This window comes from Hyla sarda, chromosome 1, assembly GCF_029499605.1.
Source record: "Hyla sarda isolate aHylSar1 chromosome 1, aHylSar1.hap1, whole genome shotgun sequence".
NCBI lineage: Eukaryota > Metazoa > Chordata > Amphibia > Anura > Hylidae > Hyla > Hyla sarda.
Genome location: NC_079189.1, coordinates 401,145,288 through 401,155,449, shown reverse-complemented (window position 1 = coordinate 401,155,449; position 10,162 = coordinate 401,145,288).

Genomic DNA, 10,162 nt, shown 5'->3' with positions numbered 1-10,162 from the left:
CGTCTCATGCTACCACTATAGTGAAAGCACAGGCAGCATTCAAAAGTTACCAAAACATCAGCCAGGAAGTATAGGAACTGAGAAGTGGTCTGTGGTCACCACCTGCAGAACCACTCCTTTATTGGGGGTGTCTTGCTAATTGCTTATAATTTCCTTTTGAATTAACTTCTGGTTTTGGCTCAAAAACTGCAGTGGCAGATATCCAAAAACTGCCAGAAAAAAAAACAAGTGGGAACTTAGCCTAAGTGATCCCTTCATTTTTTTGAGCAGTGAAATATTTTACATTGAGCACATTACATAAGGGGTGGCAGCTATTAGGCTGTAAGAGCTGCTGAAAGATGGCAGCTCCGGCTACATGGCGACTTTTGATTTGAAAGCCACATGTAATGTTAGCGATTGGTGTCACATTGCGACTTGTGACACAGCGCCACTGTGACGTGACTGTTGCCAAAAATCAACTATGGTTGGATTTTTTTCAGTCACGTATGACTATACGAGTATTGTGCAAAACAAACTACCCGAGGGCATTAAGAAGCCAATAGACCAAAAATACTTAACCCCTGGGCCTTAGCCCGTGGTATGAAACCCCTATATAATGCAGCCCCTAAAACATAACTTTTACTTTTACTGATTAGAATATCAAGATCCCAACAAAAAAGTGGTTAAAACTGATAACCAGGTGATCAAGTGTTAAATGCAACTTGTAATAAGAGAACACTCATCACTTAATGGTAGTGCAGCCCTGCAGTGGCCGCCAATTCTCTGATTATTCTTGTATCTCTTAAAAAATCAACTATTGCCGCCTCTACATGTTTCGCCGTCACAACTGCTTTCTCAAGAGGCAATGGTGGCAATGGGTCTGATGAAGTGTGCTGACGCATGCGCAATAGCTGCCACCCAGCTCATGGCTGACTAGCTGCATCCCTGGAATATTGTCCGTGTACACCCTGTCTTTATGCACCGATGAAATAAAGGATCCGTGACACTGGTTCCTGGTAAGTTACGCCCTTCATTTCTACCTGTTTGTTGTATTGCATGGATTTGCTTCTTATGGGTTTTTGGAACCGAAGGATTTTCAGTGTCTAGCGGTTCATTAGGACTGCTTAATCTTCCACTATACTTATTACTCACCTGCGGTAGCGCAGGAGTGCCGACTGCTTGGACTCTATTTTGTGCCATAGAAAGAATTGACTTGTCTATTCTTTCTGCAGATTTCGCTTGGAAATGCATTGCCGTCTATGAGGTCCTAGTGTCCCTGTCTGCGGAATGTCCAGCTGGAAATTTTCCGCCGTGTGAACATAGCCTTAGAGGCCATGTTCAGATGGCAACATTTCTGGGCAGAATTCCACCCAAAATTCTGCCGAAATTTACTCCCCAAAGAATTTAATGGGATTCCGCTGTCCCATTCACACAGCAGAATTTTCACAAAGGCAATTCCGTAATTCGTCAAAATTTAAAGACCAGTGTTTAATTATGCAAAATTCCATGGCGGAATCCCATTAAAGTCAATGGGCTTTGAATTTCAGTGGAGTTCCACAATTACGTTTAGCAACCTTTGCGGAATTGCAAAAATTAGGCAGTCTGAACATAGCCTAAAAGGTGCACAGCTCGTTGCTGTTGCTGAACGACAATTTGTACAGCTGTCTCTAACATCATATCCTCTCTCTATCTGAAATTTAAATATCTCTAAAACTGAACTTTCGTTTCCGCCATCTACTGTCTACCTAAACCAGACCTTTCCATCTGAGTGTACATTAGTGTGGTTGCCCAGTATGGGAGGTATTACCCCATGCTCCTGCTGTCCAGTCAGGCAGCTTCCTTCAGTGTCCCCAAGGCCTCCTGCACTTGTTTGCGCATTGTAAATATGTTTTACTATGTAAAGTGTTATAAAATGTAATGTTGCTTTAAGATTTATACCATGTGATATGTCATGTGATTGCACCCAGGAGGTACCAGTGACCAGGTGATCCCAAGAGTGACCTATGGGCTCCCTGCTAGTCTCCCCCATATAAGCCCTGGGTGGAGCTAGCCTCTCTCTTTTTGAGCTCTTGCTTCCGGCTGAGGTCCAGTGCAGTCGCCTAGTGTGTGTGTCCAGAGTGTTGGAGACCTCAAAGTCAAGTCCTGCAGCCACCATCAAGTCAAGTAATCTAAAGTCACAGCTTTGTGAGTGAAGTCAGTCCCTGTCATCTGTCAAGTCAGCGTGCTCTGCATTCAATTGTCCAGTCCTACTACAAGTCCCAGCAAGCCCTTAAGGTCTATGCATCACTGGTCACCTCCTTGGGCCCTGGCTGAACTGTATAGACTGTACCAACTGTCTACCCTCAGTAAAGCTACCGTTGTCCGTAACTTGGCGTCGGAGTCTTTATTGCCCCCGTGCCTATAAATCCAGGATCCAGCGGTATACCTTCAGGTGGTTATAGGCTAAACCACGCTCTGGCGTCACGAATACAAGGGGTTAATGCCATCTGCCCCTAGGGTAACAACATCTGCCCTGTACCACACACCCCACCACCACAATAGCATCATAACTCATAGCATGCTTGCTGCCTTGGGTTATTGTTAGGCTCCGATCTGCCACCAGCACCTCTAAAACCTCTCGCGTATTTGCTTTTTTTCTTACTGTAGAAACAGCAAAAACTCCCCCCTCTCTGACCTATCCTGAATGCAGCAGCCAGACTCCTCAATCTGTCCGGTTTTTACACCTATGCCCCTACCCTGTGCCAGTTACTGCACTGGATGTTAGGGGGGAGTTCAAAGTTGAGATCCCCGCTCTGCCCACTCTGGAAGTCCGGGCAGAGCGGGGCAAAGATGGCGGTGGCGGCTATCGGGGGCAGACAGCGGGGACCAGCGGCGGGGAGGACCGGCGGCAGCAGAATTCAGCATGCCCAGATAGCCAAAGGCTGTCTGGGCATGCTGGGAGTTGTAGTTTTGCAACATCTGGAGTGCTACAGTTTGGAGACCACTGTATAGTGGTCTCCAAACTGTGCACTTCCAGATGTTGCAAAACTACAACTCCCAGCATGCTGAGACTGTCCAGACATGCTGAGCGTTACGGTTCAGCAACATCTGAAGGGCCAAAACTACAACTCCCAGCATGCTCTTCAGCTCTCTGGGCATGCTGGGAGTTGTAGTTTTGCAACAACTGACGGCACACTGGTTGGGAAACACTGTCTGTTTCCCAACTCAGTGTTTCCCAACCTGTGTGCCTCCAGCTGTTGCAAAACTACAACTCCCAGCATGCATTGACAGACCATGCATGCTGGGAGTTGTAGTTTTGCAACAGCTGGAGGTACACTGGTGCGTCAAATTACTTAGTGTTTCCCAACCAGTGTGCCTCCAGCTGTTGCATAACTACAACTCCCAGCATGCATGGTCTGTCAGTGCTTGCTGGGAGTTGTAGTTTTGCAACAGTTGACGGTTAGCCCCCCCCCCCCCCCCCCCCATGTGAATGTACAGGGTACATTCACAAGGGCGGGGAGTTACAGCGAGTTTCCCGCTTTAAGTTTGAGCTGCAGCTAATTTTCCGCCACAGCTCAAACTCCAAGTGGAAACTCGCTGTGAACCCCCACCCGTGTGAATGTACCCTGAAAACACTACCCTACACAAAATAAAGGGTAAAACATATATACACCCCCTTACACTGTCCCCCCCATCCCCCAATAAAAATGTAAAACTTCTCATACGGCAGTGTTTCGAAAACAGAGCCTCCATCTGTTGCAAAATAACTCCCAGTATTGCCGGACAGCCATTGACTGTTCAGGCATGCTGGGAGTTTTGCAACAGCTGGAGGCACCCTGTTTGGGAAACACTGCCGTGTTTGTCCCTATGCAAATCCCTAATTTAGGCCTCAAATGCATATGGTGCTCTCTCACTTCGGAGCCCTGTCGTATTTCCAGGCAACAGTTTAGGTCCACATATGGGGTATTTCGGTACTCAGGAGAAATTGCCGAACAAATTTTGGGGGGCTTTTTCTCCTTTTACCCCATATAAAAAGGTAAAGTTGGGGTCTACACCAGCATGTTAGTGTAAAAAAATATAAAAATTTACACTAACATGCTGGTGTTGCCCCATACTTTTCATTTTTACAAGAGGTAAAAGGAAAAAAAGATTTGTAACGTAATTTCTCCTGAGTACGGAAATACCCCATATGTGGGTGTAAAGTGCTCTGCGGGTGCACAACATGGCTCAGAAGGGAGAGCGCACTATGTACATTTGAGGTCTAAATTGGTGATTTGCACAGGGGTGGCTGATAGTTACAGCAGTTCTGACATAAACGCCAAAAAAAATAATCACCCACATGTGACCCCATTTTGGAAACTTCACCCCTCACATAACGTAACATGGGGTGTTTGACAAATTTTCGTTAAGGATGGACATGAAAATGAAAAATCTGATTTTTTTTCACTAAAATGCTGGTGTTACCCCAAAGTTTTTATTTTCACAAGGGGTAATAGGAGAAAAAGCCCCCCAAAATTTGTAACACCATTTGTAACACCAGTATGGAAATACCCCATATGTGGATGTAAAGTGCTCTGCGGGCGCACTACAGGGCTCAGAAGAGAAGGAGTGCCATTTGGCTTTTTGTGAGAGAATTTGGCTGGAATTGTATGCCATGTGTGTTTACAAAGCCCACATGGTGCCAGAACAGCGGAACCCCCCCACATGCGACCCCATTTTGGAAACTACACCCCTCATGGAATGTTATGAGGGGTACAGTGAGCATTCACACCCCACAGGTGTCTGACAGATTTTTGGAACAGTGGTCTGTGAAAATGAAAAATAAAATTTTTCATTTGCACAGCCCACAGTTCAAAAAATCTGTCAAATGCCAGTCGGGTGTAAATGTTAACTGCACCCCTTATTAAATTCTTTGAGGGGTGTAGTTTCCAAAATGGGGTAACATGGGGGGGGGGGGGGGGTCCACTGTCCTGGCACCACGGGGGCTTTGTAAACGCACAAGGCCCCCGACTTTTATTCCAACCAAATTCTCTTTCCAAAAGCCCAATGGTGCTCCTTTTCTTCTGAGCATTGTAGTTCACCCGCAGAGCACTTGACGTCCACACATGGGATATTTCCATACTCAGAACTAATTGTGTTACACATTTTGGGAGGTTTTTTCTCCTATTACCTCTTGTAAAAATTAAAAATTTGGGATAACACCAGCATTTTAGTGAAAAATATATAATTTCTCATTCTCACGTCCAACTTTAGCGAAAATTCGTCCTGTGGGGTGTTAAGGCTCACTATACCCCTTGTTACATTCCTTGAGGGGTGTAGTTTCCAAAATAGTGTGCCATGTGAATGTGTGTCAACTTTATGATGCAAACACAAACTAGACATATTGTATATGTGAATCAACATATCATTTATTTGGAATGTCCACTTTCCTTACAAGCAGAGAGCTTCAAAGTTCGAAAAATGCAAAATTTTCAATTTTTTCATGAAATTATGGATTTTTTTCACCAAGAAAAAATTTAATATGTCACAAAAAAACAGTCTCAGGATCAAATTAATAAGTTAAAGCATCCCAGAGTGATTAATGCTTAAAGTGAAAGTGGTCAAATTTGCAAGCAACGGCTGCGTCCTTAAGGTCAAAATGGGCTGAGTCTTTAAGGGGTTAAAGAGTACCTTTCATTAAAAAAAAAAGTTTGATATGTTAGAGCTGTTTGTATATAGAACAACTTTGTAATTGGATTTAATTAATACAATTGCTTCCTTTTATGTGTATTTTCATTTTGAAAATGTGGCCACTAGGGGTCTCCCTAGGAGTCCCTGGCCGCAAGCTTTTTCATTGATTTCGGACTCACGCCGGCCTGGCAGAAAGTCCGAAATCGCAGCGCTGGCTGAGTACATGTCAATCAGACAGGCGGGAGCACTGTACTCACAGGCATACCCCGCAGGGCTCTGTGCAGCAAGCCCTGCTTGACCTCAGAGCACAGAGCCCTGCTTGTCCTAAGTGCACAGAACCACTCAGCTCTGTGCTCTGAGGACAAGCAGGGCTCTGTGCAGTGAGGACAAGCAGGGCTCTGTGCAGTGAGGACAAGCAGGGCTCTGTGCTCTGAGGACAAGCGGGGCTCTGTGCTCTGAGGACAAGCGGGGCTCTGTGCTCTGAGGACAAGCGGGGCTCTGTGCTCTGAGGACAAGCAGGGCTCTGCTCTGAGGACAAGCAGGGCTCTGTGCTCTGAGGACAAGTAGGGCTCTGTGCTCTGAGGACAAGCAGGGCTCTGTGCTCTGAGGACAAGCAGGGATCTGTATACTGAGGACAAGCAGGGCTCTGTGTAGCGAGGACAAGCAGGGCTCTGTGTAGCGAGGACAAGCAGGGCTCTGTGCAGCGAGGACAAGCAGGGCTCTGTGCAGCGAAGACAAGCAAGGCTCTGTGCAGTGAGGACAAGCAGGGCTCTGTACACTGAGGACAAGCAGGGCTCTGTGCACTGAGGACAAGTGGCGCTCTGTGCACTGAGGACAAGCAGGGATCTACACTGAGGACAAGCAGGGCTCTGTACACTGAGGACAAGCAGGGCTCTGTGCAGTGAGGACAAGCAGGGCTCTGTGCAGTGAGGACAAGCAGGGCTCTGCAGTGAGGACAAGCAGGACTCTGTGCAGTGAGGACAAGCAGGGCTCTGTGCAGTGAGGACAAGCAGGGCTATATACACTGAGGACAAGCGGCGCTCTGTACACTGAGGACAAGCAGGGCTCTGTGCTCTGAGGACAAGCAGGGCTCTGTGCTCTGAGGACAAGCAGGGCTCTGTGCTCTGAGGACAAGCAGGGATCTGTACACTGAAGACAAGCAGGGATCTGTATACTGAGGACAAGCAGGGCTCTGTACACTGAGGACAAGCAGGGCTCTGTGAACTGAGGACAAGCATGGCTCTGTGCTCTGAGGACAAGCAGTGCTCTGTGCAGTGAGGACAAGCAGGGCTCTGTGCAGTGAGGACAAGCAGGGCTCTGTGCAGTGAGGACAAGCAGGGCTCTGTACACTGAGGACAAGCAGGGCTCTGTGTAGCGAGGACAAGCAGGGCTCTGTGCAGCGAGGACAAGCAGGGCTCTGTGCAGCGAGGACAAGCAAGGCTCTGTGCAGCGAGGACAAGAAGGGCTCTGTGCAGCGAGGACAAGCAAGGCTCTGTGCAGCGAGGACAAGCAGGGCTCTGTACACTGAGGACAAGCAGGGCTCTGTGCACTGAGGACAAGTGGCGCTCTGTACACTGAGGACAAGCAGGGATCTACACTGAGGACAAGCAGGGCTCTGTGTAGCGAGGACAAGAAGGGCTCTGTGCAGTGAGGACAAGCAAGGATCTGTGCAGTGAGGACAAGCAGGGCTCTGTGCTCTGAGGACAAGCAGGGCTCTGTGCAGTGAGGACAAGCAGGGCTCTATCAACTGAGGACAAGCAGGGCTTTGTGCAGTGTGGACAAGCAGGGCTCTGTGTAGTGAGGGCAAGCAGGGCTCTGTGCAGTGAGGACAAGCAGGGCTCTGTGCAGTGAGGACAAGCAGGGCTCTGTACACTGAGGACAAGCAAGGCTCTGTGCAGTGAGGACAAGCAAGACTCTGTGCAGTGAGGACAAGCAGCCCTCTGCAGTGAGGTCAAGTGGTGCTCTGTACACTGAGGACAAGCAGGGCTCTTTACACTGAGAAAAATTAGGGATCTGTGCATTGAGGACAAGCAGGGCTCTGCAAATGCCCCCCGCCTCCCACCCTGGCGAAGTGAGGGTGGAAGCAGTCCCCTCAGCAGGCTTCAGTGACGCAGAGCCTGCTGGGGCATGCCCACATTCTCCTGCCGGCAGCTCACACTATGTGAGCAAGAAGAGAGGAAAGATACAGAGCTTTTTAATGCTCTTAAACATTTTTTAAAGGGCAGGGGGGATGTTAGGAGTAGTTAGGGAACATCGCCTGAGTAAGTTTAGAAAAGTTTATTTAGTGACAGGTACTCTATAAGCCATTGGGTTGCCTGTTGACTTTAGAATACAATTTCACCCTTTTTCCCTTGTCCATAATATGCACCAAAATACATGCAATGCATGTAGTTCACACTTTGGCCTGCAGGTTATATCTTGTAACATATTTAACATAGAAATAATAAATGGCATATGGTAAGTGACATCTTTATCCAAAATGCTCAGTAGCTATCTAATGCTATCCTTGGATTTCTTCTTTAGATTTCTTGGCATGTGAACCCAGCCTTAAAGGGTTACTCCACTCCCCAGCTTCCAGAACTCAATGTTCCGAACGCTGGTTGCGGGCTTCCGTGTTCACGCCCTCCCCCTCAACGCAAGTCTATGGAAGGGGACAAGACGTCATGAGGGGACAGGCGTGAACATGGAAACCCGCACCCAGCATTTGGAACATTGAGTTCCAGACGCTGGGGAGCGGAGTAACCCTTTAAAGGGTGATTCTTATAAAAAAAAAACATTGTTAAAAGTTTTGATCACAAGTTATAAGCCGGGGAAGTGCGCGGTCTCTAACTTCACTCCCTGGCCTGCTGGCAGATTTGAACCTTTTGCTTCTACAGCAAAAAATTGTAATTTTACTTTCTCAGGTTATAACTAGCTGTCACTGTAGGACTCAGGAGTGAGACCTGGTGTGACTTTTGACATGACTGGGCAACATGTGAAAAGTTTTTTTGTTTTTTTTATATGACAGTAACCCTTTAAACTTTGCCCTGTCACCACCAAAGCTCTCCACTGTGCTGCACCTTCCTGTGCCTCCTCCCCCATCTCTGTCTACCATCTTACGTAGCTTCTACATTCTGACAATTAAACTAATTACTTTCAAAATTCAAAGCTCCACCTTACACGTTCTCCAAAATGTGATACTTCAGACATTCAGAGTTATTCTCCACATCAATCTGTTTGAGTGTGCCCTGAATTTACATCTTTTCATTTTTTTAGTCAGTGCTACCATATTCCTTAATCTGACATATACCGTACATACTCCAGCATAAGCCAACCCGAATATAAGCCGAGGCCCCTAATTTCACCCCAAAAACCCAGGAAAAGTTATTGACTCGACTATAAGCCTAGGGTGGGAAATACATCATCCCACCATGTCATCATCCAGACCCCCGTCATCACCCCCCCCCCTTCATCATCACCGCCTGTCAATCCCTTCATCAGTGGTCTTCAACCTGCGGACCTCCAGATGTTGCAAAACTATAACTCCCAGCATGCCCGGACAGCCATCTATTGTCCGGGCATGCTGGGAGTTGTAGTTTTGAAACCTCTGGAGGTCCGCAGGTTGAAGACCAGTGCGGCTTTCGTCATCATCCAGACCCCCCTTTAGTTTTCTACTCACCTCCCCTCGGTGGGAAGAAAGAGTGAGCTGGTCCGGGCCATCTGTGCTGCAGGGACCGTCCGGTGGGGAGGGTTAGTCGTTCCGGGCTGTCCTTTTTCACCGGGGGGCCCTCTTCTCCGCTCCGGGCCCGGCCCCGGACTAGTGACGCAGGGAGGCTGCCTCTGAACGTCCCTGTGCGTCGTCGTCAAGGCAACGTCACTAGTCCGGGGCCGGCCTGGAGAGGAGAAGAGGGCCTCCCGGTGAAGATGGACAGCCCAGAACGACTAACCCTCCCCACTGGACGGTCCCTGCAGCACAGTTGGCCCGGACCAGCTCACTCTTCCTTCCCACAGAGGGGAGGGGAGTAGAAAACTAAAGGGGGGTGGGTCTGGATGATGACAAAGACCACAGTGGTCTTCAACCTGCGGACTTCCAGAGGTTTCAAAAGTACAACTCCCAGCATGCCCGGACAGCCATCGGCATGCTGGGAGTTGTAGTTTTGCAACATCTGGAGGTCCGCAGGTTGAAGACCACTGAGAAGGGATTGACAGGCGGAGAGTTCACTCGAGTATAAGACGAGGGGGGCGTTTTCACCACGAAAAATCGGCTTATACTCGAGTATATACGGTACACCCCCGCTTTATTTAGCAGTAGCATCCACACTCCTTGCATCCTAATGCACTTCATGAATGTACGTACACAGACACTGGCTAGATTACTGTTCCTTGCAGCTTTATTACCACTCCATTATTCTGTAAGGCTGGATCATTGTACAGATCAAGCTTATGTTCCTTCTTCCTCATAGATTATAAGATCCTGTGAGCAGGTTCCTGGCCTTTGTTGTTTGAAATGTTTATTCATTTGTTACCCAGTCTGATGATGTCTGTACATGCACCC